We start from the raw sequence: 12,500 nt of genomic DNA, 5'->3' as shown, positions 1-12,500 counted from the left end.
CGATCTCTGAATCTTAGCAGGTTTAGGTCTGGTTAGCACTTTGATGAGAGACTGCCTGGGAATACCAGGTGCTTTAATCTCTTTGGAAAATTTCACGAATTATATAATAATCTTTCATTAAAAAAAAAAAAAAAAAAAAAAAAAAAAAAAAAGAGTCAATGCCCGATCTCTGAATCTTAGCAGGTTTAGGTCTGGTTAGCACTTTGATGAGAGACTGCCTAGGAATACCAGGTGCTTTAAACTTTTGGGTTTTCTTTCCTACTTATATAATGTACTGGCGATTAGATTGGCTGGTCTTTAAATAGCCCTCTCTTTGTTGCTGTCTTCGCTTACGGCCATACCAACCTGGCTATGCCTGATCTCGTCTGATCTCGGAAGCTAAGCAGGTTTGGGCCTGGTTAGTACTTGGATGGGAGACAGCCTGGAATACCAGGTGCTGTAAGCTTTTTGGACATTTTTCACTTAGTATATAATAATTTTGCCAAAAAATAGAGTCAATGCCCGATCTTTGAATATTAGCAGGTTTGGGCCTGGTTAGTACATGGATGGGAGACTGCCTGGGAATACCAGGTGCTGTAAGCTTTTTGGACATTTTTCACTTAGTATATAATAATTTTGCCAAAAAATAGAGTCAATGCCCGATCTTTGAATATTAGCAGGTTTGGGCCTGGTTAGTACATGGATGGGAGACTGCCTGGGAATACCAGGTGCTTTAATCTGTTTGGAAAATTTCACGAATTATATAATAATCTTTCATTAAAAAAAAAAAAAAAAAAAATTGAGTCTATGCCCGATCTCTGAATCTTAGCAGGTTTAGGTCTGGTTAGCACTTTGATGAGAGACTGCCTAGGAATACCAGGTGCTTTAAACTTTTGGGTTTTCTTTCCTACTTATATAATCTACTGGCGATTAGATTGGCTGGTCTTTAAATAGCCCTCTCTTTGCAGCAATCTTCGCTTACGGCCATACCAACCTGGCTATGCCCGATCTCGTCTGATCTCGGAAGCTAAGCAGGTTTGGGCCTGGTTAGTACTTGGATGGGAGACCGCCTGGGAATACCAGGTGCTGTAAGCTTTTTGGACATTTTTCACTTAGTATATAATAATTTTGCCAAAAAATAGAGTCAATGCCCGATCTTTGAATATTAGCAGGTTTGGGCCTGGTTAGTACTTGGATGGGAGACCGCCTGGGAATAGCAGGTGCTGTAAGCTTTTTGGACATTTTTCACTTAGTATATAATAATTTTGCCAAAAAATAGAGTCAATGCCCGATCTCTGAATATTAGCAGGTTTGGGCCTGGTTAGTACATGGATGGGAGACTGCCTGGGAATACCAGGTGCTGTAAGCTTTTTGGACATTTTTCACTTAGTATATAATAATTTTGCCAAAAAATAGAGTCAATGCCCGATCTCTGAATCTTAGCAGGTTTAGGTCTGGTTAGCACTTTGATGAGAGACTGCCTGGGAATACCAGGTGCTTTAATCTCTTTGGAAAATTTCACGAATTATATAATAATCTTTCATTAAAAAAAAAAAAAAAAAAAAAAAAATTTAGTCAATGCCCGATCTCTGAATCTTAGCAGGTTTAGGTCTGGTTAGCACTTTGATGAGAGACTGCCTAGGAATACCAGGTGCTTTAAGCTTTTGGGTTTTCTTTCCTACTTATATAATGTACTGGCGATTAGATTGGCTGGTCTTTAAATAGCCCTCTCTTTGCAGCAGTCTTCGCTTACGGCCATACCAACCTGGCTATGCCCGATCTCGTCTCATCTCGGAAGCTAAGCAGGTTTGGGCCTGGTTAGTACTTGGATGGGAGACCGCCTGGGAATACCAGGTGCTGTAAGCTTTTTGGACATTTTTCACTTAGTATATAATAATTTTGCCAAAAAATAGAGTCAATGCCCGATCTTTGAATATTAGCAGGTTTGGGCCTGGTTAGTACATGGATGGGAGACTGCCTGGGAATACCAGGTGCTTTAATCTCTTTGGAAAATTTCACGAATTATATAATAATCTTTCATTAAAAAAAAAAAAAAAAAAAAGAGTCAATGCCCGATCTCTGAATCTTAGCAGGTTTAGGTCTGGTTAGCACTTTGATGAGAGACTGCCTAGGAATACCAGGTTCTTTAAGCTTTTGGGTTTTCTTTCCTACTTATATAATGTACTGGCGATTAGATTGGCTGGTCTTTAAATAGCCCTCTCTTTGCTGCTGTCTTCGCTTACGGCCATACCAACCTGGCTATGCCCGATCTCGTCTGATCTCGGAAGCTAAGCAGGTTTGGGCCTGGTTAGTACTTGGATGGGAGACCGCCTGGGAATACCAGGTGCTGTAAGCTTTTTGGACATTTTTCACTTAGTATATAATAATTTTGCCAAAAAATAGAGTCAATGTCCGATCTCTGAATATTAGCAGGTTTGGGCCTGGTTAGTACATGGATGGGAGACTGCCTGGGAATACCAGGTGCTTTAATCTGTTTGGAAAATTTCACGAATTATATAATAATCTTTCATTAAAAAAAAAAAAAAAAAAAAAAAAAAATTTAGTCAATGCCCGATCTCTGAATCTTAGCAGGTTTAGGTCTGGTTAGCACTTTGATGAGAGACTGCCTAGGAATACCAGGTGCTGTAAGCTTTTGGACATTTTTCACTTAGTATATAATAATTTTGCCAAAAAATAGAGTCAATGCCCGATCTTTGAATATTAGCAGGTTTGGGCCTGGTTAGTACTTGGATGGGAGACCGCCTGGGAATACCAGGTGCTGTAAGCTTTTTGGACATTTTTCACTTAGTATATAATAATTTTGCCAAAAAATAGAGTCAATGCCCGATCTCTGAATATTAGCAGGTTTGGGCCTGGTTAGTACATGGATGGGAGACTGCCTGGGAATACCAGGTGCTGTAAGCTTTTTGGACATTTTTCACTTAGTATATAATAATTTTGCAAAAAAATAGAGTCAATGCCCGATCTCTGAATCTTAGCAGGTTTAGGTCTGGTTAGCACTTTGATGAGAGACTGCCTGGGAATACCAGGTGCTTTAATCTCTTTGGAAAATTTCACGAATTATATAATAATCTTTCATTAAAAAAAAAAAAAAAAAAAAAAAAAAAGAGTCAATGCCCGATCTCTGAATCTTAGCAGGTTTAGGTCTGGTTAGCACTTTGATGAGAGACTGCCTAGGAATACCAGGTGCTTTAAACTTTTGGGTTTTCTTTCCTACTTATATAATGTACTGGCGATTAGATTGGCTGGTCTTTAAATAGCCCTCTCTTTGCTGCTGTCTTCGCTTACGGCCATACCAACCTGGCTATGCCTGATCTCGTCTGATCTCGGAAGCTAAGCAGGTTTGGGCCTGGTTAGTACTTGGATGGGAGACAGCCTGGAATACCAGGTGCTGTAAGCTTTTTGGACATTTTTCACTTAGTATATAATAATTTTGCCAAAAAATAGAGTCAATGCCCGATCTTTGAATATTAGCAGGTTTGGGCCTGGTTAGTACATGGATGGGAGACTGCCTGGGAATACCAGGTGCTTTAATCTCTTTGGAAAATTTCACGAATTATATAATAATCTTTCATTAAAAAAAAAAAAAAAAAAAAAAAGATTCAATGCCCGATCTCTGAATCTTAGCAGGTTTAGGTCTGGTTAGCACTTTGATGAGAGACTGCCTGGGAATACCAGGTGCTTTAATCTCTTTGGAAAATTTCACGAATTATATAATAATCTTTCATTAAAAAAAAAAAAAAAAAAAAAAAAAGAGTCAATGCCCGATCTCTGAATCTTAGCAGGTTTAGGTCTGGTTAGCACTTTGATGAGAGACTGCCTAGGAATACCAGGTGCTTTAAACTTTTGGGTTTTCTTTCCTACTTATATAATGTACTGGCGATTAGATTGGCTGGTCTTTAAATAGCCCTCTCTTTGCTGCTGTCTTCGCTTACGGCCATACCAACCTGGCTATGCCTGATCTCGTCTGATCTCGGAAGCTAAGCAGGTTTGGGCCTGGTTAGTACTTGGATGGGAGACAGCCTGGAATACCAGGTGCTGTAAGCTTTTTGGACATTTTTCACTTAGTATATAATAATTTTGCCAAAAAATAGAGTCAATGCCCGATCTTTGAATATTAGCAGGTTTGGGCCTGGTTAGTACATGGATGGGAGACTGCCTGGGAATACCAGGTGCTTTAATCTCTTTGGAAAATTTCACGAATTATATAATAATCTTTCATTAAAAAAAAAAAAAAAAAAAAAAAAAAGAGTCAATGCCCGATCTCTGAATCTTAGCAGGTTTAGGTCTGGTTAGCACTTTGATGAGAGACTGCCTAGGAATACCAGGTGCTTTAAAACAGGAAACAGATTATTCTTCTGCACAATCTGACTTTGCTGCAGCCTGGAATTGAACTACTGGTTTTCGTCTGGTCAGAGGAGAACTGACCCCCCAACTGAGCCTGGTTTCTCCCAAGGTTTTTTTCTCCATTCTGTCACCGATGGAGTTTCCGTTCCTTGCCGCTGTCGCCTCTGGCTTGCTTAGTTGGGGTCACTTCATCTACAGCGATATCATTGACTTGATTGCAAATAAAAACAGACACTATTTCAACTGAACAGAGATGACATAACTGAATCCAATGATGAACTGCCTTTAACTATCATTTTGCATTATTGAGACACTGTTTTCCAAATGAATGTTGTTCAGTGCTTTGACGCAATGTATTTTGTTTAAAGCACTATATAAATAAAGGTGATTGATTGATTGATTTAAGCTTTTGGGTTTTCTTTCCTACTTATATAATGTACTGGCGATAAGATTGGCTGTTCTTTAAATAGCCCTCTCTTTGCAGCAGTCTTCGCTTACGGCCATACCAACCTGGCGATGCCGGATCTCGTCTGATCTCGGAAGCTAAGCAGGTTTGGGCCTGGTTAGTACTTGGATGGGCGACCGCCTGGGAATACCAGGTGCTGTAAGCTTTTTGGACATTTTTCACTTAGTATATAATAATTTTGCCAAAAAATAGAGTCAATGCCCGATCTCTGAATATTAACAGGTTTGGGCCTGGTTAGTACATGGATGGGAGACTGCCTGGGAATACCAGGTGCTTTAATCTCTTTGGAAAATTTCACGAATTATATAATAATCTTTCATTAAAAAAAAAAAAAAAAAAAAAAAAAGAGTCAATGCCCGATCTCTGAATCTTAGCAGGTTTAGGTCTGGTTAGCACTTTGATGAGAGACTGCCTAGGAATACCAGGTTCTTTAAGCTTTTGGGTTTTCTTTCCTACTTATATAATGTACTGGCGATTAGATTGGCTGGTCTTTAAATAGCCCTCTCTTTGCTGCTGTCTTCGCTTACGGCCATACCAACCTGGCTATGCCCGATCTCGTCTGATCTCGGAAGCTAAGCAGGTTTGGGCCTGGTTAGTACTTGGATGGGAGACCGCCTGGGAATACCAGGTGCTGTAAGCTTTTTGGACATTTTTCCCTTAGTATATAATAATTTTGCCAAAAAATAGAGTCAATTTCCGATCTCTGAATATTAGCAGGTTTGGGCCTGGTTAGTACATGGATGGGAGACTGCCTGGGAATACCAGGTGCTTTAATCTGTTTGGAAAATTTCACGAATTATATAATAATCTTTCATTAAAAAAAAAAAAAAAAAAAAAAAAAATTTAGTCAATGCCCGATCTCTGAATCTTAGCAGGTTTAGGTCTGGTTAGCACTTTGATGAGAGACTGCCTAGGAATACCAGGTGCTTTAAGCTTTTGGGTTTTCTTTCCTACTTATATAATGTACTGGCGATTAGATTGGCTGGTCTTTAAATAGCCCTCTCTTTGCAGCAGTCTTCGCTTACGGCCATACCAACCTGGCTATGCCCGATCTCGTCTCATCTGGGAAGCTAAGCAGGTTTGGGCCTGGTTAGTACTTGGATGGGAGACCGCCTGGGAATACCAGGTGCTGTAAGCTTTTTGGACATTTTTCACTTAGTATATAATAATTTTGCCAAAAAATAGAGTCAATGCCCGATCTTTGAATATTAGCAGGTTTGGGCCTGGTTAGTACATGGATGGGAGACTGCCTGGGAATACCAGGTGCTTTAATCTGTTTGGAAAATTTCACGAATTATATAATAATCTTTCATTAAAAAAAAAAAAAAAAAAAATTGAGTCTATGCCCGATCTCTGAATCTTAGCAGGTTTAGGTCTGGTTAGCACTTTGATGAGAGACTGCCTAGGAATACCAGGTGCTTTAAACTTTTGGGTTTTCTTTCCTACTTATATAATCTACTGGCGATTAGATTGGCTGGTCTTTAAATAGCCCTCTCTTTGCAGCAATCTTCGCTTACGGCCATACCAACCTGGCTATGCCCGATCTCGTCTGATCTCGGAAGCTAAGCAGGTTTGGGCCTGGTTAGTACTTGGATGGGAGACCGCCTGGGAATACCAGGTGCTGTAAGCTTTTTGGACATTTTTCACTTAGTATATAATAATTTTGCCAAAAAATAGAGTCAATGCCCGATCTTTGAATATTAGCAGGTTTGGGCCTGGTTAGTACTTGGATGGGAGACCGCCTGGGAATAGCAGGTGCTGTAAGCTTTTTGGACATTTTTCACTTAGTATATAATAATTTTGCCAAAAAATAGAGTCAATGCCCGATCTCTGAATATTAGCAGGTTTGGGCCTGGTTAGTACATGGATGGGAGACTGCCTGGGAATACCAGGTGCTGTAAGCTTTTTGGACATTTTTCACTTAGTATATAATAATTTTGCCAAAAAATAGAGTCAATGCCCGATCTCTGAATCTTAGCAGGTTTAGGTCTGGTTAGCACTTTGATGAGAGACTGCCTGGGAATACCAGGTGCTTTAATCTCTTTGGAAAATTTCACGAATTATATAATAATCTTTCATTAAAAAAAAAAAAAAAAAAAAAAAAAATTTAGTCAATGCCCGATCTCTGAATCTTAGCAGGTTTAGGTCTGGTTAGCACTTTGATGAGAGACTGCCTAGGAATACCAGGTGCTTTAAGCTTTTGGGTTTTCTTTCCTACTTATATAATGTACTGGCGATTAGATTGGCTGGTCTTTAAATAGCCCTCTCTTTGCAGCAGTCTTCGCTTACGGCCATACCAACCTGGCTATGCCCGATCTCGTCTCATCTCGGAAGCTAAGCAGGTTTGGGCCTGGTTAGTACTTGGATGGGAGACCGCCTGGGAATACCAGGTGCTGTAAGCTTTTTGGACATTTTTCACTTAGTATATAATAATTTTGCCAAAAAATAGAGTCAATGCCCGATCTTTGAATATTAGCAGGTTTGGGCCTGGTTAGTACATGGATGGGAGACTGCCTGGGAATACCAGGTGCTTTAATCTCTTTGGAAAATTTCACGAATTATATAATAATCTTTCATTAAAAAAAAAAAAAAAAAAAGAGTCAATGCCCGATCTCTGAATCTTAGCAGGTTTAGGTCTGGTTAGCACTTTGATGAGAGACTGCCTAGGAATACCAGGTTCTTTAAGCTTTTGGGTTTTCTTTCCTACTTATATAATGTACTGGCGATTAGATTGGCTGGTCTTTAAATAGCCCTCTCTTTGCTGCTGTCTTCGCTTACGGCCATACCAACCTGGCTATGCCCGATCTCGTCTGATCTCGGAAGCTAAGCAGGTTTGGGCCTGGTTAGTACTTGGATGGGAGACCGCCTGGGAATACCAGGTGCTGTAAGCTTTTTGGACATTTTTCACTTAGTATATAATAATTTTGCCAAAAAATAGAGTCAATGTCCGATCTCTGAATATTAGCAGGTTTGGGCCTGGTTAGTACATGGATGGGAGACTGCCTGGGAATACCAGGTGCTTTAATCTGTTTGGAAAATTTCACGAATTATATAATAATCTTTCATTAAAAAAAAAAAAAAAAAAAAAAAAAAATTTAGTCAATGCCCGATCTCTGAATCTTAGCAGGTTTAGGTCTGGTTAGCACTTTGATGAGAGACTGCCTAGGAATACCAGGTGCTGTAAGCTTTTGGACATTTTTCACTTAGTATATAATAATTTTGCCAAAAAATAGAGTCAATGCCCGATCTTTGAATATTAGCAGGTTTGGGCCTGGTTAGTACTTGGATGGGAGACCGCCTGGGAATACCAGGTGCTGTAAGCTTTTTGGACATTTTTCACTTAGTATATAATAATTTTGCCAAAAAATAGAGTCAATGCCCGATCTCTGAATATTAGCAGGTTTGGGCCTGGTTAGTACATGGATGGGAGACTGCCTGGGAATACCAGGTGCTGTAAGCTTTTTGGACATTTTTCACTTAGTATATAATAATTTTGCAAAAAAATAGAGTCAATGCCCGATCTCTGAATCTTAGCAGGTTTAGGTCTGGTTAGCACTTTGATGAGAGACTGCCTGGGAATACCAGGTGCTTTAATCTCTTTGGAAAATTTCACGAATTATATAATAATCTTTCATTAAAAAAAAAAAAAAAAAAAAAAAAAAAAGAGTCAATGCCCGATCTCTGAATCTTAGCAGGTTTAGGTCTGGTTAGCACTTTGATGAGAGACTGCCTAGGAATACCAGGTGCTTTAAACTTTTGGGTTTTCTTTCCTACTTATATAATGTACTGGCGATTAGATTGGCTGGTCTTTAAATAGCCCTCTCTTTGCTGCTGTCTTCGCTTACGGCCATACCAACCTGGCTATGCCTGATCTCGTCTGATCTCGGAAGCTAAGCAGGTTTGGGCCTGGTTAGTACTTGGATGGGAGACAGCCTGGAATACCAGGTGCTGTAAGCTTTTTGGACATTTTTCACTTAGTATATAATAATTTTGCCAAAAAATAGAGTCAATGCCCGATCTTTGAATATTAGCAGGTTTGGGCCTGGTTAGTACATGGATGGGAGACTGCCTGGGAATACCAGGTGCTTTAATCTCTTTGGAAAATTTCACGAATTATATAATAATCTTTCATTAAAAAAAAAAAAAAAAAAAAAAAAGATTCAATGCCCGATCTCTGAATCTTAGCAGGTTTAGGTCTGGTTAGCACTTTGATGAGAGACTGCCTGGGAATACCAGGTGCTTTAATCTCTTTGGAAAATTTCACGAATTATATAATAATCTTTCATTAAAAAAAAAAAAAAAAAAAAAAAAAAAGAGTCAATGCCCGATCTCTGAATCTTAGCAGGTTTAGGTCTGGTTAGCACTTTGATGAGAGACTGCCTAGGAATACCAGGTGCTTTAAACTTTTGGGTTTTCTTTCCTACTTATATAATGTACTGGCGATTAGATTGGCTGGTCTTTAAATAGCCCTCTCTTTGCTGCTGTCTTCGCTTACGGCCATACCAACCTGGCTATGCCTGATCTCGTCTGATCTCGGAAGCTAAGCAGGTTTGGGCCTGGTTAGTACTTGGATGGGAGACAGCCTGGAATACCAGGTGCTGTAAGCTTTTTGGACATTTTTCACTTAGTATATAATAATTTTGCCAAAAAATAGAGTCAATGCCCGATCTTTGAATATTAGCAGGTTTGGGCCTGGTTAGTACATGGATGGGAGACTGCCTGGGAATACCAGGTGCTTTAATCTCTTTGGAAAATTTCACGAATTATATAATAATCTTTCATTAAAAAAAAAAAAAAAAAAAAAAAAAAGAGTCAATGCCCGATCTCTGAATCTTAGCAGGTTTAGGTCTGGTTAGCACTTTGATGAGAGACTGCCTAGGAATACCAGGTGCTTTAAAACAGGAAACAGATTATTCTTCTGCACAATCTGACTTTGCTGCAGCCTGGAATTGAACTACTGGTTTTCGTCTGGTCAGAGGAGAACTGACCCCCCAACTGAGCCTGGTTTCTCCCAAGGTTTTTTTCTCCATTCTGTCACCGATGGAGTTTCCGTTCCTTGCCGCTGTCGCCTCTGGCTTGCTTAGTTGGGGTCACTTCATCTACAGCGATATCATTGACTTGATTGCAAATAAAAACAGACACTATTTCAACTGAACAGAGATGACATAACTGAATCCAATGATGAACTGCCTTTAACTATCATTTTGCATTATTGAGACACTGTTTTCCAAATGAATGTTGTTCAGTGCTTTGACGCAATGTATTTTGTTTAAAGCACTATATAAATAAAGGTGATTGATTGATTGATTTAAGCTTTTGGGTTTTCTTTCCTACTTATATAATGTACTGGCGATAAGATTGGCTGTTCTTTAAATAGCCCTCTCTTTGCAGCAGTCTTCGCTTACGGCCATACCAACCTGGCGATGCCGGATCTCGTCTGATCTCGGAAGCTAAGCAGGTTTGGGCCTGGTTAGTACTTGGATGGGCGACCGCCTGGGAATACCAGGTGCTGTAAGCTTTTTGGACATTTTTCACTTAGTATATAATAATTTTGCCAAAAAATAGAGTCAATGCCCGATCTCTGAATATTAACAGGTTTGGGCCTGGTTAGTACATGGATGGGAGACTGCCTGGGAATACCAGGTGCTTTAATCTCTTTGGAAAATTTCACGAATTATATAATAATCTTTCATTAAAAAAAAAAAAAAAAAAAAAAAAAGAGTCAATGCCCGATCTCTGAATCTTAGCAGGTTTAGGTCTGGTTAGCACTTTGATGAGAGACTGCCTAGGAATACCAGGTTCTTTAAGCTTTTGGGTTTTCTTTCCTACTTATATAATGTACTGGCGATTAGATTGGCTGGTCTTTAAATAGCCCTCTCTTTGCTGCTGTCTTCGCTTACGGCCATACCAACCTGGCTATGCCCGATCTCGTCTGATCTCGGAAGCTAAGCAGGTTTGGGCCTGGTTAGTACTTGGATGGGAGACCGCCTGGGAATACCAGGTGCTGTAAGTTTTTTGGACATTTTTCCCTTAGTATATAATAATTTTGCCAAAAAATAGAGTCAATTTCCGATCTCTGAATATTAGCAGGTTTGGGCCTGGTTAGTACATGGATGGGAGACTGCCTGGGAATACCAGGTGCTTTAATCTGTTTGGAAAATTTCACGAATTATATAATAATCTTTCATTAAAAAAAAAAAAAAAAAAAAAAAAAAATTTAGTCAATGCCCGATCTCTGAATCTTAGCAGGTTTAGGTCTGGTTAGCACTTTGATGAGAGACTGCCTAGGAATACCAGGTGCTTTAAGCTTTTGGGTTTTCTTTCCTACTTATATAATGTACTGGCGATTAGATTGGCTGGTCTTTAAATAGCCCTCTCTTTGCAGCAGTCTTCGCTTACGGCCATACCAACCTGGCTATGCCCGATCTCGTCTCATCTGGGAAGCTAAGCAGGTTTGGGCCTGGTTAGTACTTGGATGGGAGACCGCCTGGGAATACCAGGTGCTGTAAGCTTTTTGGACATTTTTCACTTAGTATATAATAATTTTGCCAAAAAATAGAGTCAATGCCCGATCTTTGAATATTAGCAGGTTTGGGCCTGGTTAGTACATGGATGGGAGACTGCCTGGGAATACCAGGTGCTTTAATCTGTTTGGAAAATTTCACGAATTATATAATAATCTTTCATTAAAAAAAAAAAAAAAAAAAAATTGAGTCTATGCCCGATCTCTGAATCTTAGCAGGTTTAGGTCTGGTTAGCACTTTGATGAGAGACTGCCTAGGAATACCAGGTGCTTTAAACTTTTGGGTTTTCTTTCCTACTTATATAATCTACTGGCGATTAGATTGGCTGGTCTTTAAATAGCCCTCTCTTTGCTGCAATCTTCGCTTACGGCCATACCAACCTGGCTATGCCCGATCTCGTCTGATCTCGGAAGCTAAGCAGGTTTGGGCCTGGTTAGTACTTGGATGGGAGACCGCCTGGGAATACCAGGTGCTGTAAGCTTTTTGGACATTTTTCACTTAGTATATAATAATTTTGCCAAAAAATAGAGTCAATGCCCGATCTTTGAATATTAGCAGGTTTGGGCCTGGTTAGTACTTGGATGGGAGACCGCCTGGGAATAGCAGGTGCTGTAAGCTTTTTGGACATTTTTCACTTAGTATATAATAATTTTGCCAAAAATAGAGTCAATGCCCGATCTCTGAATATTAGCAGGTTTGGGCCTGGTTAGTACATGGATGGGAGACTGCCTGGGAATACCAGGTGCTGTAAGCTTTTTGGACATTTTTCACTTAGTATATAATAATTTTGCCAAAAAATAGAGTCAATGCCCGATCTCTGAATCTTAGCAGGTTTAGGTCTGGTTAGCACTTTGATGAGAGACTGCCTGGGAATACCAGGTGCTTTAATCTCTTTGGAAAATTTCACGAATTATATAATAATCTTTCATTAAAAAAAAAAAAAAAAAAAAAAAAAATTTAGTCAATGCCCGATCTCTGAATCTTAGCAGGTTTAGGTCTGGTTAGCACTTTGATGAGAGACTGCCTAGGAATACCAGGTGCTTTAAGCTTTTGGGTTTTCTTTCCTACTTATATAATGTACTGGCGATTAGATTGGCTGGTCTTTAAATAGCCCTCTCTTTGCAGCAGTCTTCGCTTACGGCCATACCAACCTGGCTATGCCC

General features: G+C 39.6%; 19 non-coding genes across 19 annotated transcripts in view; all 19 read left to right on the top strand.

Moving 5' to 3' along the window:
- Positions 1-327: 327 nt before the first annotated feature.
- Positions 328-445, top strand: LOC113089382 (5S ribosomal RNA). Its single transcript, XR_003286460.1, has one exon. It is a non-coding gene; the product is annotated as a 5S ribosomal RNA (ribosomal RNA).
- Positions 446-955: 510 nt separating this feature from the next.
- Positions 956-1,074, top strand: LOC113089391 (5S ribosomal RNA). Its single transcript, XR_003286467.1, has one exon. It is a non-coding gene; the product is annotated as a 5S ribosomal RNA (ribosomal RNA).
- A 652-nt stretch (positions 1,075-1,726) lies between these two features.
- LOC113089415 (5S ribosomal RNA) lies at positions 1,727-1,845 on the top strand. Its single transcript, XR_003286489.1, has one exon. It is a non-coding gene; the product is annotated as a 5S ribosomal RNA (ribosomal RNA).
- A 371-nt stretch (positions 1,846-2,216) lies between these two features.
- Positions 2,217-2,335, top strand: LOC113089390 (5S ribosomal RNA). The gene has a single exon (XR_003286466.1). It is a non-coding gene; the product is annotated as a 5S ribosomal RNA (ribosomal RNA).
- A 947-nt stretch (positions 2,336-3,282) lies between these two features.
- LOC113089381 (5S ribosomal RNA) lies at positions 3,283-3,400 on the top strand. The gene has a single exon (XR_003286459.1). It is a non-coding gene; the product is annotated as a 5S ribosomal RNA (ribosomal RNA).
- A 529-nt stretch (positions 3,401-3,929) lies between these two features.
- Positions 3,930-4,047, top strand: LOC113089379 (5S ribosomal RNA). The gene has a single exon (XR_003286458.1). It is a non-coding gene; the product is annotated as a 5S ribosomal RNA (ribosomal RNA).
- Positions 4,048-4,839: 792 nt separating this feature from the next.
- Positions 4,840-4,958, top strand: LOC113089406 (5S ribosomal RNA). The gene has a single exon (XR_003286481.1). It is a non-coding gene; the product is annotated as a 5S ribosomal RNA (ribosomal RNA).
- A 376-nt stretch (positions 4,959-5,334) lies between these two features.
- Positions 5,335-5,453, top strand: LOC113089389 (5S ribosomal RNA). The gene has a single exon (XR_003286465.1). It is a non-coding gene; the product is annotated as a 5S ribosomal RNA (ribosomal RNA).
- A 379-nt stretch (positions 5,454-5,832) lies between these two features.
- Positions 5,833-5,951, top strand: LOC113089433 (5S ribosomal RNA). The gene has a single exon (XR_003286506.1). It is a non-coding gene; the product is annotated as a 5S ribosomal RNA (ribosomal RNA).
- Positions 5,952-6,324: 373 nt separating this feature from the next.
- LOC113089388 (5S ribosomal RNA) lies at positions 6,325-6,443 on the top strand. Its single transcript, XR_003286464.1, has one exon. It is a non-coding gene; the product is annotated as a 5S ribosomal RNA (ribosomal RNA).
- A 653-nt stretch (positions 6,444-7,096) lies between these two features.
- LOC113089414 (5S ribosomal RNA) lies at positions 7,097-7,215 on the top strand. Its single transcript, XR_003286488.1, has one exon. It is a non-coding gene; the product is annotated as a 5S ribosomal RNA (ribosomal RNA).
- A 370-nt stretch (positions 7,216-7,585) lies between these two features.
- On the top strand, positions 7,586-7,704 carry LOC113089387 (5S ribosomal RNA). Its single transcript, XR_003286463.1, has one exon. It is a non-coding gene; the product is annotated as a 5S ribosomal RNA (ribosomal RNA).
- A 948-nt stretch (positions 7,705-8,652) lies between these two features.
- Positions 8,653-8,770, top strand: LOC113089437 (5S ribosomal RNA). Its single transcript, XR_003286510.1, has one exon. It is a non-coding gene; the product is annotated as a 5S ribosomal RNA (ribosomal RNA).
- A 532-nt stretch (positions 8,771-9,302) lies between these two features.
- Positions 9,303-9,420, top strand: LOC113089436 (5S ribosomal RNA). The gene has a single exon (XR_003286509.1). It is a non-coding gene; the product is annotated as a 5S ribosomal RNA (ribosomal RNA).
- A 792-nt stretch (positions 9,421-10,212) lies between these two features.
- LOC113089405 (5S ribosomal RNA) lies at positions 10,213-10,331 on the top strand. Its single transcript, XR_003286480.1, has one exon. It is a non-coding gene; the product is annotated as a 5S ribosomal RNA (ribosomal RNA).
- A 376-nt stretch (positions 10,332-10,707) lies between these two features.
- LOC113089400 (5S ribosomal RNA) lies at positions 10,708-10,826 on the top strand. The gene has a single exon (XR_003286475.1). It is a non-coding gene; the product is annotated as a 5S ribosomal RNA (ribosomal RNA).
- A 380-nt stretch (positions 10,827-11,206) lies between these two features.
- On the top strand, positions 11,207-11,325 carry LOC113089431 (5S ribosomal RNA). Its single transcript, XR_003286504.1, has one exon. It is a non-coding gene; the product is annotated as a 5S ribosomal RNA (ribosomal RNA).
- Positions 11,326-11,699: 374 nt separating this feature from the next.
- Positions 11,700-11,818, top strand: LOC113089385 (5S ribosomal RNA). Its single transcript, XR_003286462.1, has one exon. It is a non-coding gene; the product is annotated as a 5S ribosomal RNA (ribosomal RNA).
- A 652-nt stretch (positions 11,819-12,470) lies between these two features.
- LOC113089413 (5S ribosomal RNA) overlaps positions 12,471-12,500 on the top strand; it is a 119-nt gene continuing 89 nt past the window's right edge. Inside the window, exon 1 of the ribosomal RNA XR_003286487.1 lies at positions 12,471-12,500. This exon is cut by the window's right edge and continues 89 nt beyond it. This is a non-coding gene — a ribosomal RNA (5S ribosomal RNA).

The sequence above is a fragment of the Carassius auratus genome, unplaced genomic scaffold, assembly GCF_003368295.1.
Source record: "Carassius auratus strain Wakin unplaced genomic scaffold, ASM336829v1 scaf_tig00049754, whole genome shotgun sequence".
Lineage (NCBI taxonomy): Eukaryota > Metazoa > Chordata > Actinopteri > Cypriniformes > Cyprinidae > Carassius > Carassius auratus.
Note: the sequence above shows the minus strand (reverse complement) of the source record. Positions and strands in the feature narration are given on the sequence as shown.